The sequence below is a fragment of the Macrotis lagotis genome, chromosome 2 (genome assembly GCF_037893015.1).
Source record: "Macrotis lagotis isolate mMagLag1 chromosome 2, bilby.v1.9.chrom.fasta, whole genome shotgun sequence".
Taxonomy (NCBI): Eukaryota; Metazoa; Chordata; class Mammalia; order Peramelemorphia; family Peramelidae; genus Macrotis; species Macrotis lagotis.
This window is the reverse complement of record NC_133659.1, coordinates 265,800,533-265,811,231: the sequence shown is the minus strand read 5'-3', so window position 1 is coordinate 265,811,231 and position 10,699 is coordinate 265,800,533. Positions and strand designations below refer to the sequence as shown.

At 34.5% G+C, this 10,699-nt stretch overlaps 1 long non-coding RNA gene across 1 annotated transcript in view; it reads left to right on the top strand.

The window, feature by feature from the left end:
• The first annotated feature begins 754 nt into the window (after nucleotides 1-754).
• The window catches only part of LOC141511681 (uncharacterized), a 32,258-nt gene continuing 22,313 nt past the window's right edge, over nucleotides 755-10,699 (top strand). Inside the window, exon 1 of the long non-coding RNA XR_012475365.1 lies at nucleotides 755-938. This is a non-coding gene — a long non-coding RNA (uncharacterized LOC141511681). The remainder of the gene's footprint in view (nucleotides 939-10,699) is intronic.

Below are 10,699 nucleotides of genomic sequence, written 5' to 3'. Positions count from 1 at the left end.
AAACAGATATGTAAACAAAAGAGAGGTTATAAGAGTTGGTGAGACAAGCAGAAGATGAAGCAACCATGCCAGGCTAGAGTAACAGTGGTCTGATAGGCAGATTGAAAGAATCCAAGTTTTTAGTCATTCTTCCCTCGAAAGTGTAGTTATGAAGCATAGAGATGGATCATGGTTATTCCCCAGTAAGGGAAAGAAAACTTTCTCACAATGACCGGGAAAATTGGGATCCTTGTTTCATATTAGGAGACCTCTTTTTTCCATGTGGCTCCCAGTGGTATCTCAGGCTCTCATGTTTCAAACAAAGGGGCACAAGAAATTGCACAGGATAGGGTCAAATACTGATGTTTACAAGAAATAAGATGGTATCAGTCCAAAGTTGTCTGTAAGAGATGACTTGACTTGGATACCAGTCACATCCAGCTGAAGCGAGGCAAGGGACAGGGGTGGGGACTGCCTTTTCCTCTACATTCTACACAGTTTGGTTTGTTGTTCCCTTAAGCCCTCCAAACACTTGATCAAGCACCCTTGATAAAATAAGTCTTTCTTTTCCCTTTTACCTCTCTACTCTCCCAAGAAGCATGGGTTCAAGGAAGGAGAGCTACTAAGGTCCCCTCTTTATGTTTTCCCTTTCCTTTAAGTCCTGCAATAATATGCTATTTCCTTGACTCAAGAAATGAACAAAATCCTGCAAATTTCAGAAAGCTATGTAGGTCCAGATTATTGTGCTTTCTTTAAGTAACACTAGACAAGGGCCCAAGCAGGGTATTATGTATAAGTTATGTACTGTTGTGTCCCAAGCAGGTATTAGTTGTGTGCTTTCTGATGAAAACTAAAGCTATGATATTCATGGATCAGATGTGATCATGTACCATGGAAACAGAAGACTGGCTGCCCACACTGGATGTCTGATGTCCTTTCTTTCTACTTCTTCATCTCAGGTAAGCAAGTAACACTGTTTTGTTGTTGTTCAGTCATGTCCTTATGATCCTATTTGGAATTTTCTTGGCAAAGATACTGGTGTGATCTGCCATTTCCTTCTCCACCTCATTTTACAGACAGGATGAAGTGACTTAGCCATGGTCACACAGCTAGTAAAATGTCTAAGGTCAGATCTGAACTCAGGAAGTTGAGTGACTCCACACCAGCACTTAATTCACTGCATCACTTAGCTGGTTGGGGCTGGCCAACTAGCTCTAATTCTTACTGAGAATGCCACAGTTGTTAGGACAGATGAAGCTACCCAGACTTTCTTCTCTTTACTTTGAGGCACTGGCGATCTAACTGGCCTTGCAGACTATTGGAGAGAATTCCAAGACCTGAAAACAGACTTCACGAAATCTAATAAGTGAAGTTATTATATACTATGGTTCCTTGTTTCATGTGGACTCTGTTATATGGTAATAGTATCATTATATACAAGAACTCTATTATCTATTAGTCTATAAATAATATTCACCAGATACTAAATTACAATTTCTGCCTTCAAGGAGCTTATATTCTAGGAAAAGGATACAATACAGATAAAAGAAGCAAGTCATAGATAGGGAAGGGTGTTTGGATTTGGGCTGGTGAATGAAAACCAATGTTTAATTTATTTGGCTCTACTTTGATAATTACCAAGGGTTTTATGTCCAAGGGAGCAGAAGGAATGTGGTTTTCCCTTCCAAACACACACTTCATCTGATATCATCACAGAATGTGGTCACACATTAATGTGTAAACAAGAAGTGTCTAGGCCCTGTGGTCACTTGATGAGGCAAGAACCTCATAAAAGAGAACAGCATGAATGGGTAAGCAAACAAGCAAACCTGCCACAGGGGGCTGTAAAAACAAAATAAGGAGGGGGGGTTCTATTCCCACCCAGGGTTCTCATCACAAAGTAGAATAAAAGGTATTCTTACATTTAGTCTGGAAGGAAGCGAGTTATGAAGATAGTTTAAATTCCAAATAGAGATACTAGGGAGCCCTTGGAGTTGAGTTGGAATGATGACAGTTGACCTATCCTTTGGTTAATTCTATTGGCTATAATATATATATAAAATAATAATATATATATAATATTATCTTAATTATATGATATGATATATATTTATATATAATATTATATAACATAATAATATATAATATTATCTTAATTATATGATATGATATATATTTATATATGTAATATTATATAATATAATAAGTGGTAGACAGTGCTTTATGATTGGTAGATTATAGATTTGCCTGGGAGCAATGAAGTTAAGTGACTTGCCCACAGTCTCAAAACTGGTATGTATTAGAGGCAGGATTTGAACCCAGTTCTTGACTTTGAGACCAACCCTTTAAAAGCTATGGCATAGTGCAACTCTTTAAATAACAAAACATAAAAACAAAAGATGATAATTTATATGTAAACATTTTTTAAAGTACCAAAGAAAGTCAGGCAAGACTATTTCTACTTACCATGTTTCTCCTTTTGACTGTTCTCATCTCTGTCAGAGGAAATTTTAAGAGAGATTATTTTGCCAAGGATTTTCTGTAATAAATCCTCTGCTCTGATTTATACTTAAGGATAATATCTTCAGCTAGGAGAAAAATTAATAATTTAAGTGTGGGAACCTTACTGATCATATATCTCTCTCAATCTTTTCTTTAAAGCAAATAGCCATGATGCCCAGGGAACTTTTTTATTTATTTTACCCACACTTACTACTTATGTGACTCTGAGCAAATCAATTAATCTTTCTCTGTACCAGTTTCCTCCTCTCTAAAATGGGGGTAATAATAACACCCACCCCATAGGGTGTTGTGAGGATCAAATGAGATAAGATTTTTAAAGTGCCTTGAAAACCTCAAAGTGTTATTTAATGTTTGCTATTTTATTGCTGTAAATAAAATAATATTTCTGATATATAAGTTTAGGGTATGTATGTATATATGTATAAATATATTCTAAAGAAATCCAGGAGTGATACATTTATAAAGGGATTGTAGATATTATCTTGTTCACATCCCTCGGTTTACATAGGATGAAACTGAGGAAAAGAAATTGTATGACTTTTTCAAAGTGACACCGGAAATAAATGGCATAGCTGGGAATCCAACCCAGTTAGTTCTTCCCATTTCTAGTCCAGTTTTCTTTCCACTTCATCTGTATTATATGAATTTCTTTGGGCTAATCCCCAAACGGCTAGTCCTCAGTTCTTTTGGCTTTTTCTCTTGTAACCAAGCAGAAGGGATGCTGAACCTATGGAAAGCACTTAATTTGTTGATGGTGACAAATGAGGGATGGGCCAAGTAGTTGCTAATTATTGAATTTTACTGTGCAATTGATTTTTAGGTCCCTGTACTGGAAATTAAACTCTAATCCTCAGTGGCTACCCTCACTTCATCTTCATTAATCGACTTCCTAGCTAGAGATTTGTCAAACAAACCGAAGTAGAGATGACGGGTTACCATTAAATAGTACCAGATTTATTTGATTTGATATGTACATGTGTGTATGTGTTGAAAGTCTTGGATGATTTTGAGTTCACAATTTGTGTGACATTACTTGCTTATTTATTTTCAAGTGGGGAGGGGGAAAAGGAAAGAACAAAGGAAAAGAATGAAATAAAGAAATCTATGTGATAACTTTATTTTATGTTTAAAAGGAATTACAAGTTGTACATAACAGATTCACAGTTTCATGTGCAATCACTTTTTTCAGTATACTATGTTATGGAAATGTTTGTTTTATTCCATAAATTAAAAATAAAATAAAATTTTATAGTGAGATAATATTTGGAGGTACTTAGTACAGTTTCTGGAAACTAGTAGGTATAAATAAATCCTTGTTTCAGGAAAAGAATTCTGGGAAGAAGAATTAAGTCAGAAACTTTTTTTTTCTAAATTTATTCCACAAAAAAAGAGAAATTACCTCAGAGCAGCAGAACTGGCAAAAGTTGACCTCCTAAGACAACTTGAGAAGATCCCCAAGAAAGATTTGATCTCCTGGGAAGGAGATTTGTCCTGGGGGGGGGGGTGCTGTTAGATGGAGAGACATCAGTCTTTGAAACTGTCATCTCACAGACAATGTGATGGGGTCTGATGACTGAGTAGGAGAAGATTAAAGGACCTTTCACTGTTGAGGGACACAAACCACAGCTGTGCTGACCAGATGGGCTTCCCAGGCAGTGGTTAGTGGGTGGGAGAAGGAGCTAGCATACACCTGGTGAATACAATAGAGGGGGTGGGACCCTCATGGTTGTGGGCAGAACAGAGTCCCTGATTTCACATCTGGGGCAGAGAGGACAGTTGTTTACAGCCACTGGAGGGACTGACCACAGGGAGCAAGATCAATTGTGGGACAGTATGGCTGGGAGCCCTATGTGTGGTTTAGGAGTGGAGAGAAGAGTCCAAGGTTGAGCTATAAGCCAGACCTCAGAAAATAACAGTAGGACCTTAGGCTTGAGGCATCACACTCCATATTTTAGGACTTGATTATACTAATAGCTACTATTTCACTTAATTTTAATTATTATTATTATTATTATATACATATTATTATATACATAATAATATAAATACTGATTAATCAACAAAATAAAACAAAAATAAATAAAAATGAGTAAGCAAAGGATACAGAACCTAATCCATGAATAGTTACTATGGAGATAGAGAACATCTGGGCTTATATTCGGAAGAAGACCATGGACTAAAAAAAAAAGTTGCTCCTTTTTTAAAGAGAAATATTCAAAGATCCCAAGCAAAAAAAATGGAAAGAAAGAAATCTGGGAAGAAATTAAAAAGGACTTTAAAAACCAAACAAGAGAGATCAAGGAAAAATTAGAGACAAAAAAAGGGGACAATCCAAGAAAATTATGAAAAGAAAGTCAACCAATTGGAAACAGAAAATCAAAAACTTAAGAAAATAATTGGGTAACCAGAATTGGGTTTGAAACTAGAATTGAGCAAGGCAAGTTAATGATGTTTTAAGACACTAAGTAATTCTAAAACAAAATCAAAAGAATGAAAAAGTAGCAGTTTAAGTGAAACATCTCATCAGAAAAAAACTGATCTGAGGAACAGATCAAGAAATAATATAAGAAAGGTCTGACTCCTTGACATTTACACAATAACAACAAAATAATCTTGATAAACTACAAAAATCATCAAGGAAAGTTTTCTTGAAGCTGTAGAACAAGAAAGCAAAGTGAAAATAGAAAAAATCCACCAATCACCACTTGACATAGATCCCAGGAGAAAAACTTAGAGGAATATCATAGCCAAGTTTCAACGTATCCAGGTTAAGGAGAAAATGTTGAAAGAAACAAGAATATAAGCTAAATTTCATGAAGTTACAATAAAGATTACCCAAGACCATGCAACTACTAAACTGAAGGACCATAGATTCTAGAATATTATATTCTGTTGAGCAAATAAACTGGGGTTACAAAGAAGGGTAACTTACCCAACAAAGTTAATTATAATCCTGCATGGAAAAAAAAATAGACATTTAACAAACTCTAAGACTGAGTATTTTTGTGACAAAAATCTCAAAACTTAAGGGAAAATTCAATATTAACATCCAGGTGAAATATAAGGTAAACATTAAAGACCAAATAAAAGGGACTCAAGGTTAAATTATTTACTTTTTATTTGTGAAAAACATTAGCAATATTCTTATGATTGTCATCATTATTTGGGTAGTTTGAAAGAAAGGCTTGGGGAGAGCTGAGTATGTTGGTGACATTCTAAAAAAAGAATAAATGTGTAAAGAGAGATAAAAAGGAGCAATTAACTCATACAGAAGAAGCAAGTGGGGGTGGGTAACCTTCCTTTCATTCAAAATGGGGTAAAGAGAGGGCAGCTAGGTGGTGCAATGGATAGAGCACTAACTCTGGAGTCAGGAGTACCTGAGCTCAAATCCAGACTCAGACATTTAATAATTTCTGAGTTGTGTGGCCTTGGGCAAGCCACTTAGCCCCATTTCCTTGTAAAAACCAAGGAATAGGAAAGCAAAGTAACAGGTAGCAGTTAAACAGAGGAGTGAGGAGGGACAGGATAAATAGAGTGAGAAGAGTAGTGAGGAAAATTAGAAAGGAGGAAAATTCACAAAACTAATTGTAACTTAGAATGTGAATAGGATGAATTTACCCATCAAACATAAACAGAAGATTAAAATTTTGAATTCAACAATAAATTGCTTTCAGGAAACATTAAAAATGAGAGATAACACACAAAGTTAAATAAAGGACAGGAGTAGAATTTAATATGTAAAAAATAGGGATAGTAATCATTCTCAGATGAAATTAAAGTTAAAATAGATTTAATCAAAACTGAAAAATAGAGAAACTACACTTTGTGTTGTCACATGTATGTCAGAAATACTATTCAATATTGTTTTAGATCATTTCAAATACCTAGTTAATATAAAATACTTGAGCCAAAACAAACAGAAGCAATATGAACAAAAACATAAAATACTATTTATACAAATAAACTCAAATTTAAATAAGTGAAGTAATATTTATTGTTCATGGGTAGGTAAAGTTAATAAAATTTTTTAAATGATAGTTTTTCCTAATAAATTTATTTAAGATCATTCCAATTAAATTACTAAAAAATTATTTTAGTGAGTTAGAAAAACTAATAACAAAGTTCATTTGGAAGAATAAAAGATCAGGAATTTCAAAGAAATCAGGGGGAAAGATGTAAAAGAAATAGATTCAGCAATATAAGATCTTAATCTATATTATAAGTTGAGGGCATTGATGGAGTATGAAAAAGGATAATTTTAATTATTTAAATTAAAATTTCCTTATAGAAATAAAACTTATGTAGCCAAGAATAGGATAGCAGAAAGTGAAGGGGAAAAAACTTTGTTATAAAATCCCTCAGATAGGTTAGGGTTGGATTGGAATATTGCTGGATAGGAATAAATAAGAATAGGAAATGATGAACTGGTTGATCTAGAAAAACATGAACAGATTTGAACCTTGAGAAACAGATGACAGTAGGAGATAGACATAGCATGTTCTTACATATATGTGTATGAATGTATATATGTGTATTCATGTATATATTTATAGATATCTATATATACAAGCACACATATATGCACCTACATATGCATATGCATACACATGTATTCAAGCTTAATTGTAGTCTTCTTTAGGGTGAGGGGGAGACAGGAGAAAAGCATAAAGTGAAAAGTATACAGCAGAGACAAAAGAAAACCAACAAGGAAGCAAAGAAAATCTGGGCAGCTTTGGAATCAATGTGCAATATTTATTATAGAGTTTTCTTGACATGTAAATTAATTTTTTATATTGAATCTTCTCTTATGGTCGGTTGTGTATATGGAAATTTTTTCTTTTCTCATTTTATATTTATTTAAAATAAAATATTTACAAAAATAAATAAAAATAAAAACATTAAAAATAAATACTTTCTCCCTTTTCCTTCTCTTCTATACCAATCACATGCTAAGTTTAGCAAGTTTCCAGGATGTTCACTGTGTTCCAGCTGCCCATAAGCCCTACATAGTCCAGAAAGCTGTTGAAGGAGTAAGGTGTTTATAAATTGATTTTTTTAGGAAAGTAATTTATTAAACTATCTACTCAAGCAGTGTTGGAAGGAATATATACATGGATGGAATCACAGATCCTTCCATTCATTTATGTATCATTTCTAAGATATTTTACCTTCAAAGCTAATAATCATGAATCCAATAAAAAATCTGTTAAATGACTTTCAAACTGGAAGCTCTGTACTAGGTTCCAGGGATAGAAAGGTTAAAATAATAGCAAAATAAAAATTTGGTATTTATTCTTGTTACTCTTAGTCTCTTGACTATGTTCCCGTCTGCCACAGTGAGTTAATGATCTATAAGCAATGTTTATGTGCACTCAGGGAACTGCTTTGTAAAGAGTTTCTGTGGTGAGACTTTAAGCTGAAACATTCTCTTGGGAAGTGAATAATCATACCCTAATTAAATGTTCATATTTCAGATTCTTTTATAAATCAAAACACTCCTATAAATTTTGGTCTTTGATAGAGGAATTGACCTAAATTTTGATCTTTTTTGGTATGTCAGCCCATGGCTGATAGTTTTTCCAATGTCCAAAAGGATATCAAATACATTCCTTTGTCTCTAGACACAACTATACCAAAGTCATTCCAATTTAAGTCATTCAAAAAATATTTACTGAGCAATTAACCAGCCATAGGGCTAGGCCTAGAGCATGCAAGGAAATAAGTTATGGCCCCTTCTTTTAAAGATTGATTGTGCCATCTAATTAGAGAGAAAAGATAAATTCCTAAGAAGTTAATTAAGAATGAATTAAATAGTTATCTGAGGAAAGATCACAGAAGCCTACATCATTGTCAATAGATTTTACAGATGGACTTTTACAGGTCCATATTCATGATTATATAGGACTGATGATTTAGAGCCATAAGGACCTTAGAGTTCATTTATTCCACCCCCTTTATTTTCACAGATGGGGAACTAAGGTTTAGTGAGGCAAACTGATTTGTCCAGGGTTTGAATTTGATCTAGGTCTTGACTCTGAAACAAGGACTCTGGGTCTGAGGGACTCCAGAAACTTTTGATGGACTTGAAGAATCTGGGGAGGGGGTATTCTAGGTGGGTGGCATCTTGTATATGAAAAGGTAGACAGAGGGAGGCTGATCTGTGTTTATTCCTTGAGCAGCTGGTCAAACACAGATGGAAATAAAAGATATTTTTAAAAATTTTAAGAGTTTTTTAAAACAAATATATGACTGGTTCATATACATACAATAAGCAGTATTCAATACTTATTTTGCAGAGTTGGGTTCTGGAGAAGATATAAAGTTTTGTTGAAGCATAATATCTCTATTCAAGTCTAAAAACTCAACAAGCAGTTATTATTAATTACCTACTATGTGTAAGATACATAAATACACATAACTATAAGGAATACTACAAGTAAGGTGTATTAGAAAATGACAATACAAAGTAATATGTAAGGTTTGAGACAACTGAATTTAGATCATCAGGGAAGTCTAATTGATAGGGTTGGATGCATCTGAGTTGGATCTTAACAAATGGATGATGATTTGGAAAGTGAAGAAGAGTAGATGTAGACATTTCTGGAGTAGGATGTTGTCTGAGCAAAGTCAGAGAGGTAAAGTTTGAAAGGTAGAATGGGTCAGATTGGGGAAGTCCTTGAGTATCAGGTAGAGGAATTTGAACTTGATAGGAAAGAAGGGAGGCACTGATGATGTTTGAGCAGAGTAGTGATATGTTCAGATCTATGTATCATAAGAATTGTATTGGTAATGGTATGGAATATAGGGTCAATAAAATGAGGGTAGAGTGGAATTAGGAGACTATGAAAGAAAGCTACTGTAATAGTTCTGACAGGTGGTAATGTTTACTGTATTAAGGCAGAGGGGGTGAAAATAGGGAGAAAGGAAAGGATAAAGGATTTATGAGATATTAGAGAGTTGGCATTGACAGGATCTTGTGAGTGATTGGATGGAAGAGATGTAGGAAGGAGACAATAAAATATAACCTAATGGTTATGACCATGGAAAATCAGGTGAATAATGATGTCACCAGTTGAAACAGACAACCCTAGAGGAGTTGGTTTAAGGGAAAAGAGAATGAATTCAAGTTTTAGACATTGATTTGAGATGAGTGAATGATCTAGGCAGATGTCACACTTGAAGGCAGTTAGATCTATAGGTCTAGGACTTAAAAAGAGAAGTCAGACATAGAGATAGACTTGGATAGAGGTGGTAGCTAAAACCATAAGAATAAGATTCTAAAGGGAGAGTGCATAGAAGGAAAAGAGGAGGAGAGGGGAGCAGAGAAGAGAAAGTGAGAGGAGGAGAGGGGAGGGGATGAAGGGGTAGTGCAGGAGAGGGCTAAGGGAGGAGGAGCTACAATAATCAATGGGAAGATAGTGAGAAGCAAGTGGAGATCACAGAGAATGATGATCTAAAACTATGAGACCCATTTAGAAGAGGAGAATTATCCAGTACACCTAGTGGGCAACAGAATCAAAAGTTTAAAAGACATCACTGAATGAAAAATAAACAACCTATTGAATTTAGTGATTAAGAAATCATGACCTTATCAATGTCGGTGGGTTGGTTGGCCTGGGAACCTAATTGCAAAAGGTAGGTAGTAGAGGTACTTTTTTCAAGAAATTTAGTAGTGAAGGGGAGAAGATGGGATAATATCTGAATAGGTAGAAGGGTCAAGTGGAGATTTTTACTTTATATATATATATATATATACACACACACACACACACACACACACACACACACACACACACACACGTAATATATTTTGTAAATCTTAAAGCACCATATAAATGTCAGCTGAATACTTGGCTCTTATAATCATCATTTGTTAGAAAAATTTAGCTGATAAAAAAGCAGTCGGTACAATGAGTTAGCCAAAAGTCCAGAAACTGCTTCAGCTGACAAACAGTTGATCTCCTTGCCAAGCACAAAGCCACTAAGGATGATACATATTTAAGATGCAAGTTCATTTGCAGACTATTACAAGGAGGATGAAAGAAGATAAAAATCTTAGAGCACAATGAAAATCAGTAGGGGAAAAATAAATCTAAGAAGCTTGGCATGAAACTAAAAATGCTAGATCATTCTGAGAACTCATAGAGGAAACTGGAAGAAAACAAATAGACATGATGTTGTACAGAACCAATGGCTT